Source organism: Pinus tabuliformis, chromosome 6 (assembly GCF_031772625.1).
Source record: "Pinus tabuliformis cultivar Carrire ecotype Pingquan chromosome 6, CPIR1, whole genome shotgun sequence".
Lineage (NCBI taxonomy): Eukaryota > Viridiplantae > Streptophyta > Pinopsida > Pinales > Pinaceae > Pinus > Pinus tabuliformis.
Genome location: NC_142292.1, coordinates 1338834933 through 1338859284, shown reverse-complemented (window position 1 = coordinate 1338859284; position 24352 = coordinate 1338834933). Strand labels below are relative to the sequence as shown.

Below are 24352 nucleotides of genomic sequence, written 5' to 3'. Positions count from 1 at the left end.
GTGACACCACCTATGGTGACGTTCAGGTTTTGGTAACGAAGACTCTTTTGAGCGTCACCAATGAGCTTATGGTGACATTTTTCACCCCTCACCAATGTCCTTTTTTATTGTAGTGTCAAACCACCATACATGGCATCTTAATAGTATTTTAGCTAGCGCATAGAAACAATAATTTTGATATGGGGCCTCTTACACTAATGATGATCCTCAATGGATTCTAGGCTAGGAATTAATTCATAGGCTCTTACACCTAACAAGGTTCATCCAAGATAGAAGAACCATCTAAGTTATATGCATATATTACTCATATGAGAAAATAAATTTCCTTTACGTGGCCTTTATTATTTTTTAAAACCTCATGTATAGGACCTGACTAATAAAGGAATATGTCTTAGGATTTACATGTTTAGGTTTGGTCTTGAACCATCACCTAGACCATAATATACATTCATTATACATGAGATTTCAAACTCCTAGTTGAATCTTAATTGGATTTTTTGAGCACAATGTATGGCTTTTAAGGCTGTAAATATGGTTGCAGGAGGAAACAATTACTATAATAATTATCCTAAGCTTTAAGCATCCAAGGAATGTAAAAAAACATTAAATCAACATAAAGTACCTTTGAACAACATTGATCTAGGTGGCTCTAGAGACACACACAGACAAAGAGGACTCAGGAAAACTCAAAACACAAAGTATTTTGTATTATGCATGAACCAAGACCAGGGCATATACCTCATCATCTTGATTGCGATGGTGTGAACGGTTCGTCAATCCAAGTCTGGATGAGGAAGATAGAGGCAGTCAAATTTGGGTTGACTTTTTGATGACTAGGTAGGCTTGAAAAAGACACAATTTGGCCTTTTCGGGTGAACAAAATCTGGCCAACTCCAACGAGATTCCAGGAAAAAACATGGCCTGGTTAAAAAGAATCCTTCGACCTAAAATCCAAATTTTGAATATGCCTTATATATATATATATATATATATATATATATATATATATATATATATATATATATATATATATATATATATATATATAAAAAAATGGCAGTGGTGGGCCACCAACCCTACCACCCACGCCTCTCCTTACCACCATTAACCATACGCATATATTAAGGTGAGGTCGGCACGACTTGAACCCACCCAGCCACGTGGGCTAGCCCCCGCCGGCCGACCTCATATGAAGTACCATGTCATCCATTAAAACAAACCCCAACCAACATAATATCAAATGAAACCATGCGGCATTAAAAAAGGAATTAGCTACGCACTATTTTGGAGATGCGAGGGTTTGCAACTGCAACCTCCACTCTCCTAAACAACTCCACCACCAACAAGCCATAACAAAATCCTTGTCAAATCTACCAATGTTTGTATATATAACCCCTCACGTCATTTTCATGGGTATAACGGAGGCATAACAGAATGGGGAGAGAGCCAATGGGATAGAGGTGTCACGAACATCATTCCGTATAATGGAACCATGATTTGCATTCATTTTGAGGCAGAATATTCTTTTATGCCCAAAGATTCTCCTGGGAGGTAAAAATTCCTTTTATCAAAATGTAACCAAGTTTACAGTCAATTTTCATAGATTTTCATAAGAAATGCCATGGCGAGGTTAGATTCACCTCTTGAGCAACAAATTTTCAAATTCCCAATGAAGGAATCTTTGAGGAATCTTGAGGGAGTCTTCCAGATTCCTTCGACGCTAAAATTCACCAGAGTCAGAATAAAGGCAACTTCAAACTCATTTTTCTCAGAATTTCGTAAGGAATCTAATGGTGCAGTTGGAATTTTGATCTAAGAAGAAAATTTTCAGAGGACCCGAAGGAGGAAATCTTTGGGGAATCTTGGTGGAATCTAAGATATTCCTTGAGTCCTAGATTCTCAATTTCTCAGAATTTAGAAATTTGACATTCAATTTTGCATTATTCAACGCCAAAAATCTGATGGTTCATTCAGATTTTTCATTCGCTCATTTCATTTTTCAGCCACTTTTCTAAGTGGAGTGCAGGTGTCAACATTCATGTGTGCGCAACCATTTCCATGCGAGTGATGTCATGAGATCGATGGCACGAACAACTTCAGAATTTTGACATCCACTTCTTCTGATGGCCCCTGGTTGTGAGGTATATGCAGTGCGTTCATGTACTTATTTTTCTATGCATTGTGCTGCATAGGTCCCTGTTTGATGTTGATGAGGGATCTTGTTTATTACTTGTTTTCATGATTTCTACTTCATGTGACAGGGAATTGTCTATGTGATGTACTCGTTTTCATGATTTGTCATGTTATGTTTTGAGATCCCTTTGTTGTATGTTGATCGGATACTCAGGTTGTCATCATGCATGTTTTCATTAAGATCCCTCTTATGCCATGTTGGTGGGATGCTCATCATGCATGAGTTAATGTCATACTAATAGGAGTCTTTTTAATTGATAGTTCCTATAATGGAACATCTCTTGGAGCCACTCCTTCGTGAGGGCATTTTCCTTTTATGATAGCGACATCACCTCTATGTACATTATCACTATTGATAGGACTTAATGCAGTAGCCTACACCATCTTGACACCAGGGCTCGTAGACATAGTCCCTCCTGGACGAACTCCGTTATCAACGTCTTATTATTTTATGTTGTTGATGATTATCATGTTCCTCTTCTTTATAGTATGCAGATGTATTCATAACTGTTCTTTTAAAAATGTAGTTTAACACATCATGAAAGTAAAAGGCCTTGGAAGGGTCCTTTGTCACACCCAGACCTGGATCAAGTGGTATCAGAGTGGTCTTTGCATTGATGTGAATTGCAAGTGTGAAGAATGGAACGTGCAGCAACAGAGGATGAAAAAGTGATGTACGAGACCATGGTCAAAATTTCCCAAAAGGTGGAGGTATTGTATTAAGATCTACAAAAAGAGATAGAGGAAAAGGAGCGATTGTAGCTTCAGTTGCAAGCCACGAAAGAGGCTCTAGAAGACCTGAAGCATAACAAATTAGAATCTTCAAAAAAAGAACACTAAGTTGAAGATGATTCTACATGAAGAGAAAGAGGAAAAATAGAGTTTGCTACAACAACTACAAGCTAAGGACAAGGCCTTGGAAGAGCTGCAGCATGACCCATGTGAGGTAAAAAGTAGTTCTCCAAATTCATGTATGTGTCCTGATGATGATTTCGTTGTTTTCGAAAATCATACCACAGGAATTGGCTCCAAACTATTGAGGAGAATGGGGTATGAAGGAAAAGGATTAGGTGTTAATGGCCAAGGCATTGTCAACCCCATCAAAGTAGAAGAATTACCGCATCAGGCAAGACTTGGGTATGTTAGAAAGGAAGTTGGGGAATGCGCTGAGACAATTAGTGAACCACCACCAACAGATGATGAGAAGCCCTCAACAGTTCTTTCCAAATCAACAGAGGAGGTAAAATATGTTGATTTCCTTTCAGTTTCATTGTCACATAGTATGACTTCTGTTGGATAAGTGGAGATCCCAATCATAGGGAAAAACATGAGGCCCCTTACCAAGACGAGGCACGAGGAGGAAAAAGAACTTGGTGTTAATAACTAAGGCATAACTCAAGCATTGGAGGCTATGGAGAGACCTTAATTTATAGGCTCGAGATACACCAAAGGAGAATGCTCGAAGGTGTCAGATTCTTCTGAGACATCGTCGAAATTGTCGAAGAAAGAGAATGATGGGAACACATCCCCATCATCCCATGGCAGCACCCATTACAGGGAAAGAGCTGAGGCAAGCTCTCATCACCATAATTACACCATAAAAAACAGGGAAAGGTATAACCAATTTCGATTTTCAAATGTTCATTTCGATTATAATCATGCTTTTAATGATGAACAGAAAACATGGCATCGAAAATCATGTACCTTCTGTGGATTACATAACCATACATTTTCTAAGCGTTAGAAAAGAATGACAGCACACAAAAGGATGAGGCATGAAAGAACCTCTCAACAGCAGGTAAAGAAACATGTTAAGTAGGTCTAGAGGAAGAAAACCTACTGCAGTGATTGCGATAGATGTGGCCATCAAAGAGCCACTTGTTGGAGGCTCCATCCAGAGCAGCGCCTTAAACACAAAGCATCGGTGCATGAACCAGTTGAAACAATTGTTTGACAAGACAAGCCACCACAAGGAGGTGACCCATTCACCTTGGTAAGTGAAAAATGGTTTCTAGACATGTTGTGGTTTCATGGTCATGATTTTGTGAATCATTTGTTGCATTTTAAAATGTAAAAGTGATGATGTGTTTTCCATCACTTGTTCAACAACAATGATGTCTGGTCTTATGTGGTGTCACATGTTGAATTTTGAAAGTGATGTCACGTTTCCACCACTTGTCAAAGAAAAACAATAGTGCTTGATCTTATTTTTGTAAATCATGTGTTGCAATAATGATGTGTTTTTCATCACTTGTTGAAGCAACAATGATAGGTTGGCCTTGTTGTCGTAGCTGGGGTATTGCGTCCATCCATTAAAACAAACCCCAACCAACATATCAAATCAAACCATGCGGCGTTAAAAAAAGAATTAACTACGCGCTATTTTGGGGATGTGGGGGTTTGAAACTGCAACCTCCGCCCTCCTAAACTACCCCACCACCAACAAGCCACAAAAAAATCCTTGTTAAATCTATCAATGGTTGTATATATAACCCCTCACGTCATTTGCACAGGTAGAGCGGAGGAAGAATAGAATGGGGAGAGAGCCAACGGGACAGAGATGTCACGAACAAAGTTATGTATAATGAAACCATGATTTGCAGTGCTAAGCAGAACCATGATTTGGAGGTATTTTGAGTCAAAATATTCTTTTATTCTCAAAGATTCTCCGAGGAGATAAAAATTCTTTTTATTAGAATGTAACCAAGTTTACTGTCAATTTTCATAGATTTTCACAGGGAACGCCATGGCGGGGTTAGATTCCCCTTTGAGCAGCAGATTCACAGATTCCGAGCAGAACGAATCTTTGAGGAATCTTGAAGGAATCTTCTAGATTTCTTGGACACTGAAATTCGCTAGAGTCAAAATACAACCAACTTCACACTCATTTTTCTCAAAATTCCACAAGGAATTTGATGGTTTAGTTGAAATTTCGATCTGAGCTGAATATTTTAGAGGACCCAAAGGAGGTAATATTTGGGGAATCTAGGGGGAATCTAAAAGATTCCTTGAGCCCCAGATTCTCAATTTCTTAGAATTTAGAAATTTGACTATCGATTTTGTACTATTCAACACCACAAATCTGATGGTGCGTTCAGATTTTTCATTCGCTCATTTCATTTTTTAGCCACTTTTCTAAGTGGATTGCAGGTGTCAACATTCATGTGTGAGCAGCCATTTCCATGTGATTGATGCTATGAGATCAATGGAATGAACAACTTCAGTAGTTTGACATCGACTTCTTCAGGTGGCCTCTAATTGTGAGGTATATGCAGTGTGTTCACGTACTTATTTTGCTATGCATTGTGCTGCATAGATCCCTATTTGATGTTGATGAGGGATCTTGTTTATTACTTGTTTGCATGATTCCTACTTGATGTGATGGGGAATTGTCTATGTGATGTACTTGTTGTCGTGATTTGTCATGTTATGTTTTGAGATCCCTCTTATGCCATGTTGGTGGGATGCTCATCATGCATGAGTTTATGTCATACTGATAGGAGTATTTTTTATCGAGAGCTAATGTAGCGGAACATATCTTGGAACCACTACTGCGTTAGGGAGTTTTCCTTGTATGATAGTGACATCACCTCTATGTACATCATCACTATTTACATCACTTAATGTAGCAGCCTACACCATCTTGACACTAGCTCCCGGAGATGTAGTCCCTCCTGGATGAACTCTGTTATCAACATCTTGTTATTATATGTTGCTGATGATTATCATGTTCCTCTTCTTTACAGTATGCATATGTATTCATTAATGTTCTTTTAAAAATGCAATTTAACACATCACAAAAGTAAAAGGTCTTGGAAGGGTCCTTTGTCACACTTGGACCTAGATCAAACTTTCTATTGACCTAGGAGCAATTATGATGCTATAGTCCCCCCTCTACATAACATTATCCTTATTTAGAACTATTCATACTTAAGTTGTTGGCTCCTACTCCTTAAAAATGCACTCAAGATAAACAAATTGTTTGAGTTATTCTAATGTACCACTCACAACCACAATTCGTTGGTAGGACCTTTGTTTCTTTCCCATGTAAAAATCTTGATAAATGTATGCTCTCTCATGTGGAGCTAATAGGTAGCATTTTTCATGGTTTAGGTATGATGCTAAAGTTTCTTATGGGTAATGTACCTATTGATCAATTGGTAATACATCATGGTGCATGAGTCATGATTCCTAGAGGAACATCATAGGGCCTGTGTCCCTAGGTTTTTGTACAAGACATTGGTTTAGAGCATGAGATCCATCCAATAAATATTCTTTTATGTTATCCACAATGCATGTGAAAACTTAGAAATAACACAAATTCTTAGCTTATAAAAAAGAATACATGTTATTGTTATATAAAACAAAAAGTATTATTTCCTTGGATTTATGGAAATTGTGTTTATCATGAATTTTTGAATATGAATTAAAGCTACTTCATGCCTCACTACAACAAAATCCTATGATCAGCATCCCTTGTTTATTCCATTTTGCATCTAGAGCCCATTTTCGGTGCTACTTGCGTCCATTTAGTAAATATGGTGCAAAACTTGATGCAAAATTTGCATGTGTTTTGCACTAGTTCTTACACCAAGTTGAGCACCAGGTATTGTAATAGGTTTCATGCTAGGTTTTGCACCATGTTTTATGCCAAGTTTTGTGCCATCCATTGCACTAGGTTTTGTTCCATCTTTTGTGTCATGTTTGGTACCTAATTTTGTTTCAACCACTTTTGCATCCTCTATTGCATCCACATTTTGCACCTACATTTGCTTCAACATTTGAAACATCTTTTGCATCCTCCTTTGCATCCTTTTTTGAATCATATTTTGCATCCATTTTTGCATCATTTTTTGCATGCCCTGTGCCCCAAGTTTTCCATTGAAGTATGTGTCTAATTTTTCATCTACTTTGCTGCATTCACTTTTGCATCTTCTTTTGCATCCATATTCACATCCCCTTCTTCATCTATTATTGTGTCCACTATTGCATCCAATTTTGTTGTGCCACAATTTGAACCTAGCTTGACACCTCCCTTTGCACCCACTTTTTCTTCTAATTTCGTATCCATGTTTGCACCCTCAATTGTGTCTAGGTTTTCATCAAGTTTTACATCTAATTTTTCATCCCTTTTTTTTTCCACTTTTTATTTAGGATGTGCATCAAATTTTGTGTCTTGTTTTACATCTACTTTTGCATCAACTTTTGCATCCACTGTTGCACCCACATTTACATCCACCTTTACTTCCATTTTTGCATCAAAGTTTGCTTTTTTTTTTCATATATCATTACATCCACTTTTGTTGTGCCACAATTTGCGCCATGTTTTGCGCTTATTGTTGTACCAACATTTTCTTCCAATTTTGCATCCATGTTCACATCCATTTTTTGCATCCAATTTTGTTTCGCCTATTGCACCCATGTTTTCATCCACTTTTACATCCCTTTTTGCATCTTGTTTTGCATCCAAGTTTTCATTTATTTGCATATGTTTTTACATCCACTTTTGCCTCTAAGTATAAACATAAAACATCAATAACATCAAATAAAATAGAGCATGAAAGATAGATAATGGGGAAAGTGTTTGTTACTATTTATCTTTGGTAGAAATGGAATACATCGATGGCTCCTCCAAGCCTATACTTAGGATATGCTCCATAAAAAATATGCTCACTGGTGTGGATGCACACGTTTATCATGGTTGAATCATTGACAGGATTTCGCATAAGTTCCTTCTCCTTCCCATGACTAGTGAAGAGCATTGTTTATATAGATTCCCATCATGACTTAACTTCATTGCACCTAGAGACTTTCTTAACTATATCAAGGTGATGATTAAGATAGGCCAAATCAATATTTTTTTTAATCAACAATGATTATTTTAAACAAAGTTGTTAATTTGGACTGAATCTAAGCTTTTCTCGCTGAATTCTCACACTATTTCAAAGGTCAAGTGTAGAAAGCGCTTTGATGGACTTCCACTTCAACCTCAAACACTACGAAGGAGCATTTATAGACCTTCTAGTTTTGTCCATATCACTTGGAAGGAGAATTGATCCCTAAAAATAATGTTTTTTTTTATCTTTCACCTGCCACAAATTGATACTCTAACTTAGCAAAGAATATTCTTAGTTTCTTGACCCTAGGGGGTGGACTTTTGAGCCATAACACTTGGCTATGTGATTATCTATGTGCTTTATTTTTAGTAATGAAATATTATGTATAAGTGCATCAAAGATACATGAATTCTTGATGAAGGAGGAGCATTATCTTCATCAATTATCAATGTCTTAGATTATATGGATGATAACATGGCCTCACATTAGGTAGTTGATTCTTATAACATGCTTGGCTAGGGGGTGTGATAGTAGGTTGCATATAGTTGGGTGGCGATGATACAACATCACTCATGGTGAGACAAGCACTTTGACATTCCACATGATGAAAGATGTCTAGCTTGTGTTTGGTAAGGGCACATCGATTAGGTGTATTCTAGATGATATATGTGCTCTCCAACCTAGTATGGAAAATATTTTGTAATGTACTATCACATCTTGTTAAAAAATTTACAAGATCAAATTATGTGAAAATAAATATAAAATAGAATAAAATTGAAAACATTAAAATAAAATAAAAATAAAAATTAATAATTATACATATAATAAATTTTAATTAATAATTAAACCAACCCAAATCCATCTTAACTACGGATTTACCAATTGTCAAGAGAGGTAAAATATCTTGAGGTCAAAACCTCTTTTAGATTGAGAAGAGAATAAATTTGTCTCAATTATTGCTAAATCCAAATTTGAGATGGATATAGGCTTGTTAAAAATACAACACTAAAAGTGAAATTGAAAGAAAAAATCCAAATTGAAAAAAATTTTAACTCATCCTATCAAAATTCCTTCATAAAATTTGGACATGAACCACTTCCATAATAATGGAAGTTCACATCACCATGAAATTACCCTAACATGGTTTTCATCTAAAATAGCAATCAACATAACCTTAAAATTACATAGAAAGCCCTTGGTTATGATAAATTTGTCTTTGGAAGATTTTTGTTATTTCCAACTAAGTGTTAGTCACAATGATTTGTAATAATGGTTGAGGATTTGGTGCTAGACACTGTGGTCAGAAGCTGGGTATTGTTGCCATTGTTTATGGTCATGGTATTTATAAGCATCTTACCCAATCTCGTGTCAAAGCTCGTGATATCATCACAACTGTCTGACCCTAGAATTGTTAAGGAAGGGTGAGTAATAAAGCCTCTCGATTGATTTTGTTTTTTCAAATTTTTGTATTTCAAATTGAGAAATCCAAGGTTTTTGGATTTGATGGAGTGCAGGAAGTTCATTATGAGAGTCAAAAATTGGAGGGTTGTGACTACTTTGATCCTCGATAGGTCCTTTCACGCATGTTGGACTTACTAGAATCATGAGTTATATTTGGTCAATGCTTTCTTTCCAGTAATCGATTTCTTAATAACTATATTACTTTACCCTTACCCTGTAGGCTTCGATCCTGAAACCTGATTTTTCACAAAAATGAAATAATTTGAAAAAAATATATGTGTACTTTGGAACCCTAAATATCATGGCGACAAAATCATTTGAGGTTGGATCTGGGAATGTGTCGAAGGTCCCTTGACATCATATTTGAATGCATTATTTTATCTATTTGAAGGAGAATGGGCTTCTTGAAGGGCTAGATGTCACCCTAGAGAAAGGTATAAATAAGAGTAAGAAGGAGGCTCATTCTCACCAACCCAAGTGCAAATCATCATTGTGGATATCATCTTATGTAGTCACATCTCAAGAGGAGAGGGTCGTGGGTGGAAAGGGATTGTTTCTCAGTTTGTTAATGTTTTGCACAATTCTGAGTAGGAATAGGAGGCTAGCCGCAATCATGAGGGACATAAAATTTCATGGTTTGAGGTTGATATTCTTAAGTAAATAGGGGCAAAGTACGCTGGTCTATTACAAGAGGGATCGAGCCCTATATTAGGGCGAGTTTGCAGTTAAAGAGGAGCTATAATAACGTCCTAAGGTGGCTTGACTAGTAGCGAGGAAGGGTTGGCCTATTAGGAATGGATAACGAGAATTTGGTGGTAGTTTGAGGGCTCAAACGGTGCCCTAAATAGGAAGAAAATCTCAAGTTTGATATTTACACACGTCCATGAGCAACAATAGAGGAACATGTCCTTGATCAGAGGTAAGTGTTCTCCTATGTTGATGGTTTTGCAAGATCGTTGAGTGTCCCCAATTAAGAACATATTTTTTGGCCATGTTAAGGTTGTTTGGAGGGAAAAAAGTTGATTTCTAAGGAATCCCTAATTGCATATGTTGAAGGACTATAGGTTTTCTAAGAGAGGTATATTTGGAAAACTCAAGGACTTGTCTTTGAATGACAAAAGAAGGAAGCCAAGGGAGAAGTTTGCCCATCCAAATATTTTTGAAGAGAATAACATCTTAGAGTGATAGGGGGAAGCCCTTCATGGCCTAATTTTGTCTTCATTGGAGTAGCACATGAAGGAAATAGTGGGAAGAAGTCCCTAAGTGTTGAGGAGTAGTAGTGGATAGTGTAGAAGTTTTTGACAAATAGAGTTTTGAACAACTGACCAGAAGACTCTATGTGTTGATTCTTTGAAGGACTAATTATCATCTAGAGGGAAAATTGGAGTCTTTTTCAGTGGCCTAAAGGAGAAGGATCATTAATAGAGGAAGATTGGTGTTGCTACAAATCAAGACAAAAATCACTGACATATGTGTTTAGGACACCTGGATTGAAAGGGTTGCAGGGTGCCACAATAGCGAGTAGGTCAAGTGTTGTCTTCTTCAGGGTATATGGGTTTTCAAAGAACTTACACCAAACCCTAGTTTGTATTCCTTGTATGATTCATTGTATGAGGGCCATGATCCCTAGTACAGGAGCCCTAGACTATTGTATTATAGATTGACAATATAACAAAGTTGGGTTATTGAAAAATTGTAAAAATTTGTATATTTGTGCATGCGTTTATTTACTACTATATTTATTCCACTATGAAGATTAGTTAGTTGTAGCATTAGATTTGGTAGTGTCATATATTCTAAGACCCTGACATAAATTCTCGAGTGTCGTGGAAAATCAATACTCTCCTTGATTCTGGGTGACAAGATCAAGCTACACGATGTATTTCAAATGTATGAGTTTACATTGGTGGCTTTTTCTCATTCTCATTGTTTTATTAGTAATACAATATAAAAATGTATGAAAAAGGAGTGGGGGTCTCCCATCAACTCATTTCCAACTTGTAAGATACTAGTAAGATGTTTCCTCATTTTATTTTTCAACAAGTCTGAAGAGGTTCAATGGGATCTACATACAGTTTGTAGTATCGACTCTTGCATCCCTTTCATTGTTAAGCATTGGAATGCTACTTTTGATCCCACTCGGGAGGGACTAGACAAGGCCCCTATTTGGGCTCAGCCTCCAGGACTAAAAGTACAATTATTGTTGGATGAGGCTCTCAAGGAGATTGGAAACAAGTTGGGGGAATGCTTGGAGGTCAACCTCTCATGGAAATACTCAACGGAGATGAATATGGTGAGGGTATCACTAAATTTGGAAATCAGAGATGGCTTCTAGGGTGAAATGGAACTCCAACATCGAGGCATAACTTCTCCTCAGACTTTAGACTATAAGGGCATCCTCTTCATATGTCACAAATGTCACAAACAAAACCTTAATTATACAAGTTTTCCACTTGGGTTCAATGGAAACAAAGGAAAGTACAAGACCTCATCTCCAAGATGAAAGAGAAAGGATTTGTCCTGATGGAAATGACCCCTATCATCCTTTCTACAACTATCTCAGATTCCCCTACTATCTCGACGAATCAAACTCCAGGCCTCATTGCAACTGTTCTTATGATGATTGATGGGGCTTACATGAGGTACATATCTAGTTGTCCACAACTCCACATAGCCACTACTTCGACAACACTATCCTCGGGTACTCTCTCTTCATTTGTTTCTTTATCTTCTATTGTTAGTTGTATTTTGGATTTGGGGAAGGATTGGAATACAGTAGAACATGTACTCCCTGTATATACGTTATTGAGAGAAATTTTAAGTTTATGTGGCTTTGTTCATGTGGTAGATATCAACTTCTTGAATGAGTCCTAGAAGTCACATCCCTTGGGTGGTTTACTTCAAGAACAAACCAAATATACTTCCCACTGTGGCCAATAATTGGGCATGGTTATCTTAATAGAAAAAATGATATTGTATGAAAGCCTTATGTTTTTTTGATAGAACGATTATATACTTAAATAAAATTCCATTTGTACATGTTTATGTACAACTTTGATGGTGGTGATAAAAATTTATTGAAGTCAAAACTTAAAAAGTGTATTGAGTTTCATTAATCCAATATGGGATAGCAATCATTTTTTTAATGTTCATGATGCTAACAAATAAAAGGGAACGTATGAATATCTAAGATGAATGTTGAATCCATAATTTGATGATGTATATGAAGACATCAAGTACGTTCATTGCCGTAGATAAATCTATAGAGAAAATTCTTTAGTAATATGTAGCACTATCTTTTTTTGAGTATTGTAGCATTTTAATGAAACACTTTTTAATGTAAAGGGAATTATTTACTTTGATTGATATGGCAGGTTGTAGCTAAAAGGAAAATATAACGAGAAGTTGTATCACCTCTAGTTGATCATTGATGAAAGGTTGCCTAATGAATGTGGTGTCATAAGTCCTTAGATTAGTAGGTATAGAGTGCAAGGTCAATTTGGATGAATTTATATCTATAATATTTTACTAGAGAATTAGTGGGAACATTATTTGGGTACATAATTTTCTTTATGGATGGAAGTATGTTCATAAAACTCCATATCACTCAATGTTTATAGCTAGGTTGATGTTTGTGCTTAGAGTACAATAAGTTCCTAATTATTTTGTGCAGTCCCAATGTGTGGCCAAAATGTATGATTGGTCTTCTATTCGTATGTTATTTGAGATGACAATACTACAAGTAAATCATAGTGGAGTAGCATATATGAAGAATTTTTTGTAGAGATGTTAGAAAGTTTCTACAATGAATAACTAGTGGTTGGTTTTTATAGTGGTGAAAGATGAATTGAAGAAATATTGTTTAACGCCTACTATTAACGATAGATATTTCTTAGTTGGAATTGTGATTTTGCAACAAGGAGGACATAATGATGTTCTAGACATAATAAAGAGTTTCTTTGAATTTCATCCAAAATCATGGCAATGATATTCCTTGTGGTAGCAATGGAGATTGGTTGGAGATGGACAAATAGGGTACACATTTTATTATATTGATTAAAAAATAGGACCATATGGAAAGATGAATCACATCTTATATTTGGAGAATGTCTAACATGGTGTTTGTAGATTATATATATTGATCATTGATGATAATGAGCTTCATCTTAGTTAAAGTTGTTACTTGGGATGAATATTGTAATAACATGTGATATTATAAAAGCTTTATACTTATTGCCTCCATAACATGGAGCATGCAAATATTATGTACCATATCTACCTATGTATTTTGTTAAGGGAATATCATTGTATGACACTTCTAAGAAGTCATATTGATTATCCATGCATCCTTTATGATCTGGATATCTTGTTTTATATAATGTATAACCTCTCATAAAGTATGGGAAATGTGTCATTTGAATTCTCTATAAGTGGATTGTGTTGGCTGTGAACTTTAGGAGGCGAGATAGCCCTAAAGACCTAACTTTTCCTATACATTTAGGTGGATTTCATTAAAATATGAATGAACCATGTAATCGAAGGAGATATTAGTGGTTTAGTAGTTGCAATAGTTAGGTACCCATGTATTTTGTTGGATTTCCACTCAATTATGTGGATGCTAACAATTTGGTAATGTCTACATCATTGAGGAATGAGACACAAATTCCAAGTTAGATCGTATATATACTTTGTTCATACACTAGAGTGTCTTTTCTGTATTGAACCAATGGAAGATGATGATGAATACTTACCTAACAAAGATAAAGACATGTCCAACTCACTAAGGGTGAAAGTTGGGATTATTAACTCTTACCTATCTTATAGAATATTATGTCATGCTTATTATCATACATGAAAAGGTTTTGGTGTGTTAATGTATTGATCAATGTAACGTAGAGTTGGTCTCAACATGTGTATTCTTATTATGTGTTTTTATGAGGTTTTTTGTTCATGGCTTGATGAAATATTTTGATTAACAAGATTTTTTAAGTTAGTGCATAATTGAAATTTCCTCAATAGGTTTTTAATGTGCCAAGATAGCATGTCTGTCTCAAAATAAACTTTTATTTATTTATATATGTATTATTACATTCTTAAATAAATTGAAGACACACAATTTTGGTGTATAAAATATGTTCAATATCTTATTATTTTGATTAAAATTTCAACAACAAAATATTTTTATTTTTTAAAAATATATATGAAGTAAATAAAGACAAATTAACCTTACATGAATTTCATTCTATAACATGCATCCATAGGTTATTCATCCATCGATACCTATGAAAACCCATGAAAAGAGAACTATATGGTTAGGTATATCATGTTCCAATGGTTTTTCCTCATTACTGTTCAAACAAGTCATGTTAGGAGAAATAAATGGGAAGAAACTAAGGTAGGCCCACAATCCACATAGATGCATATATTAATCAAGTAGGTTCAATTTAACATATTGATGTAAATTTTAGATATGGTGTACCAATTACCCTCTATAGAATAGAGATTAAAAATTTAACTGCTGATAGGTTTTTTATTGTTTTATCTAGATACGAAAAGAGAAAAATTCCATACATGAAAAATAGTATGCAGGTCTCTTCGTCGTGAAGGGAATATGCGTGGATGAAAAGTAGTGGAAGAAAACACAAGTATGGGTGATATATGGCTGCTTCTAATGGTGCAAAGACAAAGAGTAGAGGTGATATATGCATTGTTTTCACCTACAACATCTCCTTCATCTACTCTTATTTGCTTTCCCTTGCACCTTTCAATGCAATAGCTAGTTTTAATAAGTTAAAAGATTAGAAAAGTGAGTGATATAAAAACGTTTTTGACATTGAATCACAATGGAGGGAAAAATGTATATATCCCATTAGGAAGGAAAAGCATCCCTTTATATTTCCTTTTTAATTAAGTATCTCATTTTTGGAAACTTTCTCATTTTTCAAAAACTTCTCATTTTTTGAAACCTTCACATCTTTCTTTGGACATTTTTTCCCTCCTCTAGCAAACTTCAAACTTGTAGTTATAGTTTTCTTTGACTACAATAGCTCGATAGGTGGCACTTAACCTTTTATCTCCACTCTGGTCACAATAGCTTGAGATTCCTCATTTCCTGGAGAGCGAGTTTCTTTTTTTCTTCACTAGTTCGATGTCCGGGAGAAAGGTGGTATGATTACTCTTCTGTATAGGCTGAGTAATACATTCTGCTATTGCGATGAAGAATTGCTGACAGGGCCGAGTTTCATTGCTAAAAGTTGGATGGTTCTTTTTATTTATTCTGATTGTGGGTGGCCCTTGCTGAGGACATGGTGATTGTATATAAACTTGGAGAGGTGCAAAAAATTCATGTTCAAAACCCATTCTAAAAACAATCATAGTGAATACCAATCCTTCCCTTCATCTAGCTGAGCGTAAGAGTTACTGGTGCAAGTTATCCTTGAATGAGTAAGAATCATAGTGAATATGAATCCTTCCCTTCATCTAGTTGAGCATAAGAGTTACTAGTGCAAGTCCTGCTTGAGTGAGGATGATTTGAAGGGAAAATACTACTGCTAAATGAGTTAAATATGAACTGATATGTGGATCTATTTCGCATGCAAAGAGATAAATAATTGTAGTCTATTTCACTGGAATTACATTATCAAGTTCCTCTAATCCATTGCATGCAATACTTATTTTCACAGTGATTAATAAAAAAAATCGTTGCCATTGTTTTTATTATTTTTATTTCATACATCAGTCTTATATGAAATTTTTGAATCATTGATATTTTACTAAACGAATTGGGAGTTATTTTCAAGTTCCTATAGTTCATAATACAATCTAGTGGAAGATAAATGTATGAAAGGAGACCTACAGCAATGAAAATACAAATTGTTTGAAGAAATTTGCCTCAAGATTTAATTGCAAACTCAAATATTTATTGAAAATTTGAGGTTTTTCTAATAAGGAACCTCACATATAGTTTTTGATTCTTTGAATAAAGAGAGAAAGAGTGAAATACAAGAGTGTTAGTAATGAATCTGCTACTACGACCTATTTTGATACACAATATCACATATCTATGTGTTTTGACATATGATGTCGCTATGGATACGTTATGAATAAGTTACCTTTATATTCTAATTTTTAATCTTATTGGTTCTTCGAAGTAGGAAAGTTAGGGTATAGACAAGATATTACAAAACCAAGACACTTCTAAGTCGAGTGGGTTCATACCTCTCCCGATCAGTTGAGTGGGATAAACCCCCTAAGTATTTATTGGGTGAGGGGTATTTATTTCACATTTTCACCTCCACAGTTTGATCTTCCCCTAAGTGAGCTTTGTAATGATACCTTGTGTTCAAGAAATAATCAGCTGCATGTATAGGATGATGGAATTGATTGCTCCATTTGTTATTAATGATGTCCTAGATAAGCCCATACTTAGCTATTCTTTCTTTATGACTGCCCTTATTTTCTCTTTTACTTAATCCATAGCCTCATAGATGTATCCCATGGCTAGCTTTTCCCCATCCACCAACTGCAACAGCTTAACAAGAGACTCACAAATTTACACAAATTTATAGTTGTACAATTATTTCCATCAATCCATTCATCTAACATATGGTAAAAATGACCAGATGAAGCTATAAATTCCTTCAAGTATTCTTCTATGGATGAAATCTCTTCTACAAAATAAATTCTCTCAAGTCATGCAAACTAAGGCTTTTTAAGTCTTTCTTGCATCAATAACAAAATCCCACATAGGCTGGTAATAAGGAGAGTGGGATGCATTGAAGGGGATATAGATGCATCATTAAACCATATTCTATGTATTCACAAAAACATCTTTATATTTCTTCTTATAATGGGTATCTAAGGTTGATTATTTTGACTTGGTTGAGAGCCACTAACATAACCGAGGGTTGTTGTGACATAACTTTGAATGTTATTTGATAGGTTGCTTATCAACACTAGCAAGTGTAGGAACATAATGGAAGGGGTCCAAGACATTTGTATAGGGGATAGAGGGAGAGTCTTCAACCTCAAATTCAAAACCAACATTTTCTCCCACTGGAAAAAGTTGCCTCTTTGTCTCTATTTCATTATTTACCTCCTTTTTCCTAGCCTTATTTTCTTAAATTTTTTAAAATTGACTTTGCATCTCCAATCCAATCTGTCTAGTCTCCTCTAATTGTGCCTTTCATGGGTAAATTTGCCCTCATATAGCATCCAAGTGTTGTTTCAACTGATGAATCCTTATGTTTCTTGCAAAATTTTCATTACATCACATTATTAAAAAGATCAACAGCGATCCATGCAGGGTATCTCACTCTTGGGGCCATGGTAAATGGAAATAAATTTCCAAATACGAAAAATTAACGATCTACTTTAAACTTCAAAGTTCAAGTTTCAAACTAATAGAACTATGAACAATAGAAGGCTGAAAGTACAAAAATGCAAACAAATATTTGAAATATGCATTTTAAGGAGAGAAAAACATGGGGATCAAAATTAAATCTACCTTTTAAGGAGAGAATAATATAGGGTAAAACTTGTCATTTGACTTTTTACATACTTGGGAATAAGAATAATGGACAATGGGCTACTCTAATCTTGAAAATGGTTGTATCATCCTCCCTTAGATGCCATTTATCGAACACAAATAGCCCAATATCATTGGAAAACAAGTTTTAGCCTCCAATCTCACTCTAACTCACTATGGGGAGACAAACTAGATGTTGTTTCATTTTTTCCAAAACAAGATACCACCTGGGTTTTCCTATACAATCCTATTTACTTTATGCAAGCACGCACACATGAGAAACTCTATTTTTTCCTAATAATCCTCTAGAACAACATTACTATGCCCACCTCAGCCTTGCATGAGGGACTTTGAGGCTAGGAACTGAACTACTGCATATTTGACATCCCAGCTGAATTCAGTCATTTTTCATCATGTTCTACCTAGAGAAGCTATATTTTGAATCACATAGTTCATATCAGACAAATCTCTAGTAGACTCATGAAGCCATTTCATTGCCCAAAGAACTTCATATACATATCTGCTCTGGGAGGCATAATAATTTTATGCAACAACAATGTTGTTGTCATATTTTCCTTTATAATTGTCAACAAAAGTGAAAATTTTCTTGGCATGGTTGAGAAGCTCATTGGAGTAGGCAAGATCAGACTGACTGAAAATAATTGAAGAATCAACCAATTTTGTTGCTATTTCTCTTGCGATATTTGATCCAACATTGTTTTCATCAATTATATATTCCTTGCAAGGTATGGTAATGTTTTCTGGCCTTTGCCAATAATATCTGTGGTCATGCCTTCATGTCCTCATGTCTTCCTAGTACATGTTGAATCCAAAGATATATATCACTCCATTCTTGTTTTCTTCCATCACAATGTTTTCCTCATTTAATCATTAGGCCTCCTTTTATAAAACATATGTTATCCCACTTTTCTCTCTAAATTATGTGAAAGAAATTGTCTCCACTTAATTTGCAAGTACTATTAATGGGTCACCAAATTCTTTAGAGAGTTTTTTAGCAGTTGATTTGTTTCATTGATCCATTTCGTATTTAAGAAATAGTCACTAAAGGCTTATATGTGTTTTGACATTTTTTAAATCACATTTGAGAAGTAACTTTAGAGCCACAATTCTTAGGCCTTCATCTTAACAATGTGACTATAAAAAAGATTCAAAATACATCTACAACTAACTTTGTATCATGGTTCTTATTTGTATCCATTAAAGGATCTTGAAATTTGTTTGTTGGGTATATAAAAAAATTTCCACTTTCCTCTCTCTTTTCTTAAATGATTGGCTTATTATATGAAAATTTCTTGTTTACCATTGTTAGGTGTAGAAATATTTTTATGCCATTCATCCATTTTATATCCAAGAGAGATTCACCAAAGGTTTACATTGGATTGATTTTTTTTTAAAGTACGTTTGAGAAGGAACCTTTGAGAAATAATTCCTCAGGAGACCTTCATCTTGACAATGTGATTCTAAGAAATACACAAAATGTATCTAGCACTAGCTTCGTCTCATTGTTAATATTTGGTCTCATTAAAGGATCTCCAATCTTGGTTTTTTGTATATATAAGTTACTTTCCACTATTGTCTATTCTTTTAAATGATTGGCTTCTTATAGGAAAATTTCCTCTTTACCATTTCTATGTGTAGCCATCTTTTTATATTCTTAGCTCGAAACTTATTTGTTTAAAAAATCTTACACTAAATGGCCATTTTGTACACGAGTTTGTTAAGGGTTTTAATTGGCTTGGTAGTAGGTGAATCAAATGTTAATATGGTAGGGTAATTTTATGTCTTACTCATAGTATGGGTGTTTGAGGTAAATGTGGAAGGTTAAAATGATCACCAATATATATAATATTGTGCAAAGGTTATGTGGTGGTAGCAAATTGTTCGTTAATTTTGTCTAACAAAATAAAAGTTATTTTATTTTAGATATATCTCCATGATTCATTCATCCTATATTTTTTAAGATCCAATGTATTTTGGGTGCAACATATATCCATACCTCTAAATATGTAGCCAATAAGAATGAAAAATGTAAAAAGGAATAAACCCATGAAAATATAAAAATAAAATTCCAAAACAAAATGGAGACATTCCATAAATAAAGTGCAACATAAACCTCTAAGGTTGTGAGTTGTTCATTCTTTCGATGTTGACTAGGGTTTTAGTTGCTCCAACTTGAATCATGTTTCATTGAAGGAATCTGCCATTTTGGCTTCCAGTATCCATATGAAGCTTAGCTACCCTTGAATTCTCATTATTCCCAGCTCGTTGACAGAAACATTTTCGAGTTTGGTGGATTTTTTGCAGCCCACTGTTTTCCCCTTGACTGAGTGTTAGCAGCCATAAATTGTAGCCATGCATGATCCAGTTATATTTCTGAGTAATTATCTTCAAGTTTTTTCTCATACCATCATTTTTTGTCATATGAGGCAGACGATTTTGGTGAATAACATGTTGGGATTGGATTTATTTCCTTTGTTATTGTGATGTTGAATCTAATGGAGGGATGGAGGATGATCTTTCTTCTTGTGAGATATGCACCTATTTTTGTGGTTGTACAGTAGGTGGAGATGACACTGATGATTGGTGGTTTTTCATGGATAAAGAAACTTGAGACTGCTGCTTTACTGATGATTGTTGCAAAAATACCTTTTGATGCTAAAAAAGGTTGAAGTCTGAGACATGATACTTGTTTCCTACATAACAGTTTGAACTTGTTGGCTTATAATCCCTGACATTATCACTTATTTCGCTGACTACAAAGAAAATGGACTAGTAAAAATCCTTTCTCCGAGTGCTATCTCCACCATTTGTTCCCTTTTTTTGGCATGTTAAATTCTAGGTACAAGCCATTGATGCCAATTTCCTTGATCAATCTCTACAAACTGGTTATACACTATCATGCTTCGCCTTTCCAAACCTTTTGATACTTGACTCTATTGTTCCTACTAACATTGTGGTTGGTTCTTATGTTTCTACGTTTGTGCTTGATGTTTTGATTGTTATTGTTGTTGTTGTTATTGATGCACTCGGTTTGGTTGCAAACTCAATTATCCAAACCCTTGAGAACATTATCTAGGTGTGTGAGGCAAAATTTAGTGTCTCTTTTGTGCATTTTGTGACATAAATGGAGTAAGGGATGAAATAGGTTGGGGTGGTTGATGGTACAATGTTGGCGGTGAACGGGATTTGGAATGCTAGGGACCACTAGTATGTTGGTGCTAAAGGACATGTGGAGTTTAATGTTGTTGTGGATAAGAGTTATTAGAGATATGTGGCATTGTATACGGTGTTTGAGAAAGTGGGTGTAGTTTGTACTGTGGCAGTGGGGATCCATTTGAAGCAAATTGTTGTTGATGGAGATATCGCTGATGCTATTACCGTTGTAGTTGTTGGCGAAGAAAATAGGCTTGTAGATTGTGATTGGGATTTTTCAATTGAGAATGGTTCATATTATTGTTTGGTTGTAGCATCTGGTGTTTTTGTTTTGACTATAAAAATTATGAGATTGACAAGAAACAATCTGATTAGAGAAAAAAATATTCAGATTACTAATATATGGTGTAACTTGACCATTTCGCTATGTAGTCTCGAGTTGAAACCCTTGCATTAGAAGCCACTAATTGTCAGTATATTTTCCAGGCAATAAATTGGAATGAAAATAAAAAATGTTGTAAATAATATAGGTAATAAACAAAAAAGCGAAAAAAAATCATTTTGAAAACCTAGACACTACACTCTCTCAATATTACAAGGTTTGCATATTTTTCTTAGAAAAATATTGTAGCACTTACGACAAACATTGTCTGACACCATTGGATCCAGCATTCCAAAGAAAGGTAATAAAAGTTATGATTAGTGAACAAATTTCCCTTCTCTAATCCCACTGTAAGCAAGCAACAACAATATTGAACTCCTCTAAAATGTTTTCCAATGCATATGAATTTCTTCCATGATTGAAGAACTAAGAAGATAATTTGGATTTCATTGCATTGGCATAAGAGAGAGTTTACTAAACTAAAATATACATTTGTAAAATTACATAATAGTATTATTTACATTTTTCTATTTACCACCAAAGGAAGTCCAAAATGTGTGGACACGAAGGAACAAACATTTTTGTTTTCTTCCTACCAAGGCTTAGTCACTGACTTCAACAAAGTCCTTTTTTTTTAAAATGTTGCGTATATCAACATAAAATATGATATATAGATAATATGAAAATGGGTATGAGACTGCTTGAAGAACAAGAAAAGATTCTTTAGATTAACCTCTACCTCAACTGAATAGTCTGACATTTCATTATAGAAGAATACTTGGAAAAATTCAGAATATGGAAATCATCAAGACGCAACCAATAAATTTGATTTCATTCGGTAAATTTATTCGATTCAGTTTGGTGGATCAAGTTAAAATTTATCATTTATAAAGTTCAATTTAATTTAACTTCTAAGTTTAATACTAAGTTCTCCAATCCTAATTTTAAAATAGGGAATAATGTTAATGACAGTGATAAAGTCCTATGGTTTTTTTTTTAACAACATACTACTAATGAAAATTGTTTCTCCCATCCCAGAAAAGATGGACCACTGGAATGATTTATAGAACACAAAGGCAAGGATTTCAGATAATTATATCATTATGTCTTTGACTTCTTTATGTTTTGAATAATGTGGGGCATTCCACCCTACCCCTAAAGGTGAAAAAAATTTAGGTTTCATGGTCATTTTACTTTTACTCTTTTATATTGAATTATTTAGCGGTGGAGCAAGCATCTGAGATTCAAGGAATTTGTTATTTGAATGGTAAATTTGTACGGCCAATGTTTCAGAGCTTCAATGGACCAAATAATACATAAAGTTATATTTTATCACCATGGAAAGCTTCAATCTCCTCGATGAGCTGAAACCTATTTTCCCTATTATTTAATATTTTGAATGTTGCAACACAATAATCAAAGCTATAAATTATGGCCCTAATTGAGAAAAATTTGTTTCATTTCAGATGCTTGTATTTTCAACTTAATGTTCCCAACAACATATTTTATTGTAAGAATTTGTTCTTGCTCTTTTTTTAATTGTATTTTGGCTACAGTTGAGTAAAATTATTAAGGGCTAGTTAGAATATGATGTTGAGGGTTATACTATTATTGATTTCCCTTATAATTATGAGTATAGAGGTGGTCATATACATGCAAGTTTGAGGGAATTATTCATTTTTCACTTATATGTTTACCAATCAGTTATTTGAATTTCCCCGTTTAGTTATTACTATCATTTTTTTCAGGGAGAAATAAACATCAGTGACCTAGAGGACATGGATTGTTTTTAGAAAAACAAATCCAAAATAGGAAATCTATGTCCATTATTATCCATTGTGAGTATTCATCCATCAAAGCACCTAAGATCTAAGTGACATTCATATTACCGATTTTACGGCCTTTTATTACTCTTATAATTGATTCCGAAATATTGTTCCACCATTATTTGATATAATGTCATTTTAGGCTCTTCATATTTACTATTTAGCAATCAAAGCTAAGGCATTAGTTTTTCTGTGAGTAAAGAGTTTGTTTCAAATCTAGTAAAGAAGTTTTATTTAGTTGAAAATGTCACAAGATATTTCCCTATATGTATGTAGGTGTTTAATAGAAAATAAGTTAATGTTAGAATTTGAATTTAAAAGAAAGAAGGTTAAAGAAAGAGAAAAAACAAGTCTTGTTTACTATGTATATATTGTATGTAATAGATAAAGGAGGGGAAAGAACCCAAACACAAACCTAGTTTTTTTTATCTCTTTGTATTTAGTAGATATGAAGTATCTATTTGCCGAATAAGTATGATATGAAGATGGATTTATGTTATTCAAATAATTAGAATGATGGATTTATATTAGTTTTGATTCCTTTTAATCAATATCCAATATTTACAAAAATTCCAAAAAGTCAAATCCTTTTTTTGTTGCTTAAAAAGATGAGGCTTCAAATCAATATCTAGATTCTATTTTTACTCCAATTTTATTAATATTGGACATATAATGTTATTATCATTACAAACATAATGTGAAAGGCATTGAGATATCCTTAAATGGTTCCTTTAAAAAAAAAAACATAATGTGTTCTTCTTGATTGTTAAATTATCATATATTATGTTTTATCTACTTGTTTATTTGAAGACAATGCTATCAAATAATTTTATTAGACAAATTCAAGCCAACTTTGATAGGTTTCCTTCCCATTTTTTTCTCTAAAGTATATGATTTCCTACTTTAAAAAATCTCACTGATTATTCTAATCTAGACAATCTAGAATGTGTGT

The 24352-nt window shown here is 34.3% G+C and overlaps 1 pseudogene; it reads right to left on the bottom strand.

The window, feature by feature from the left end:
* LOC149263548 (homeobox-leucine zipper protein ATHB-8-like) overlaps positions 1-7032 on the bottom strand; it is a 74907-nt pseudogene extending 67875 nt beyond the window's left edge.
* Positions 7033-24352: the final 17320 nt, after the last annotated feature.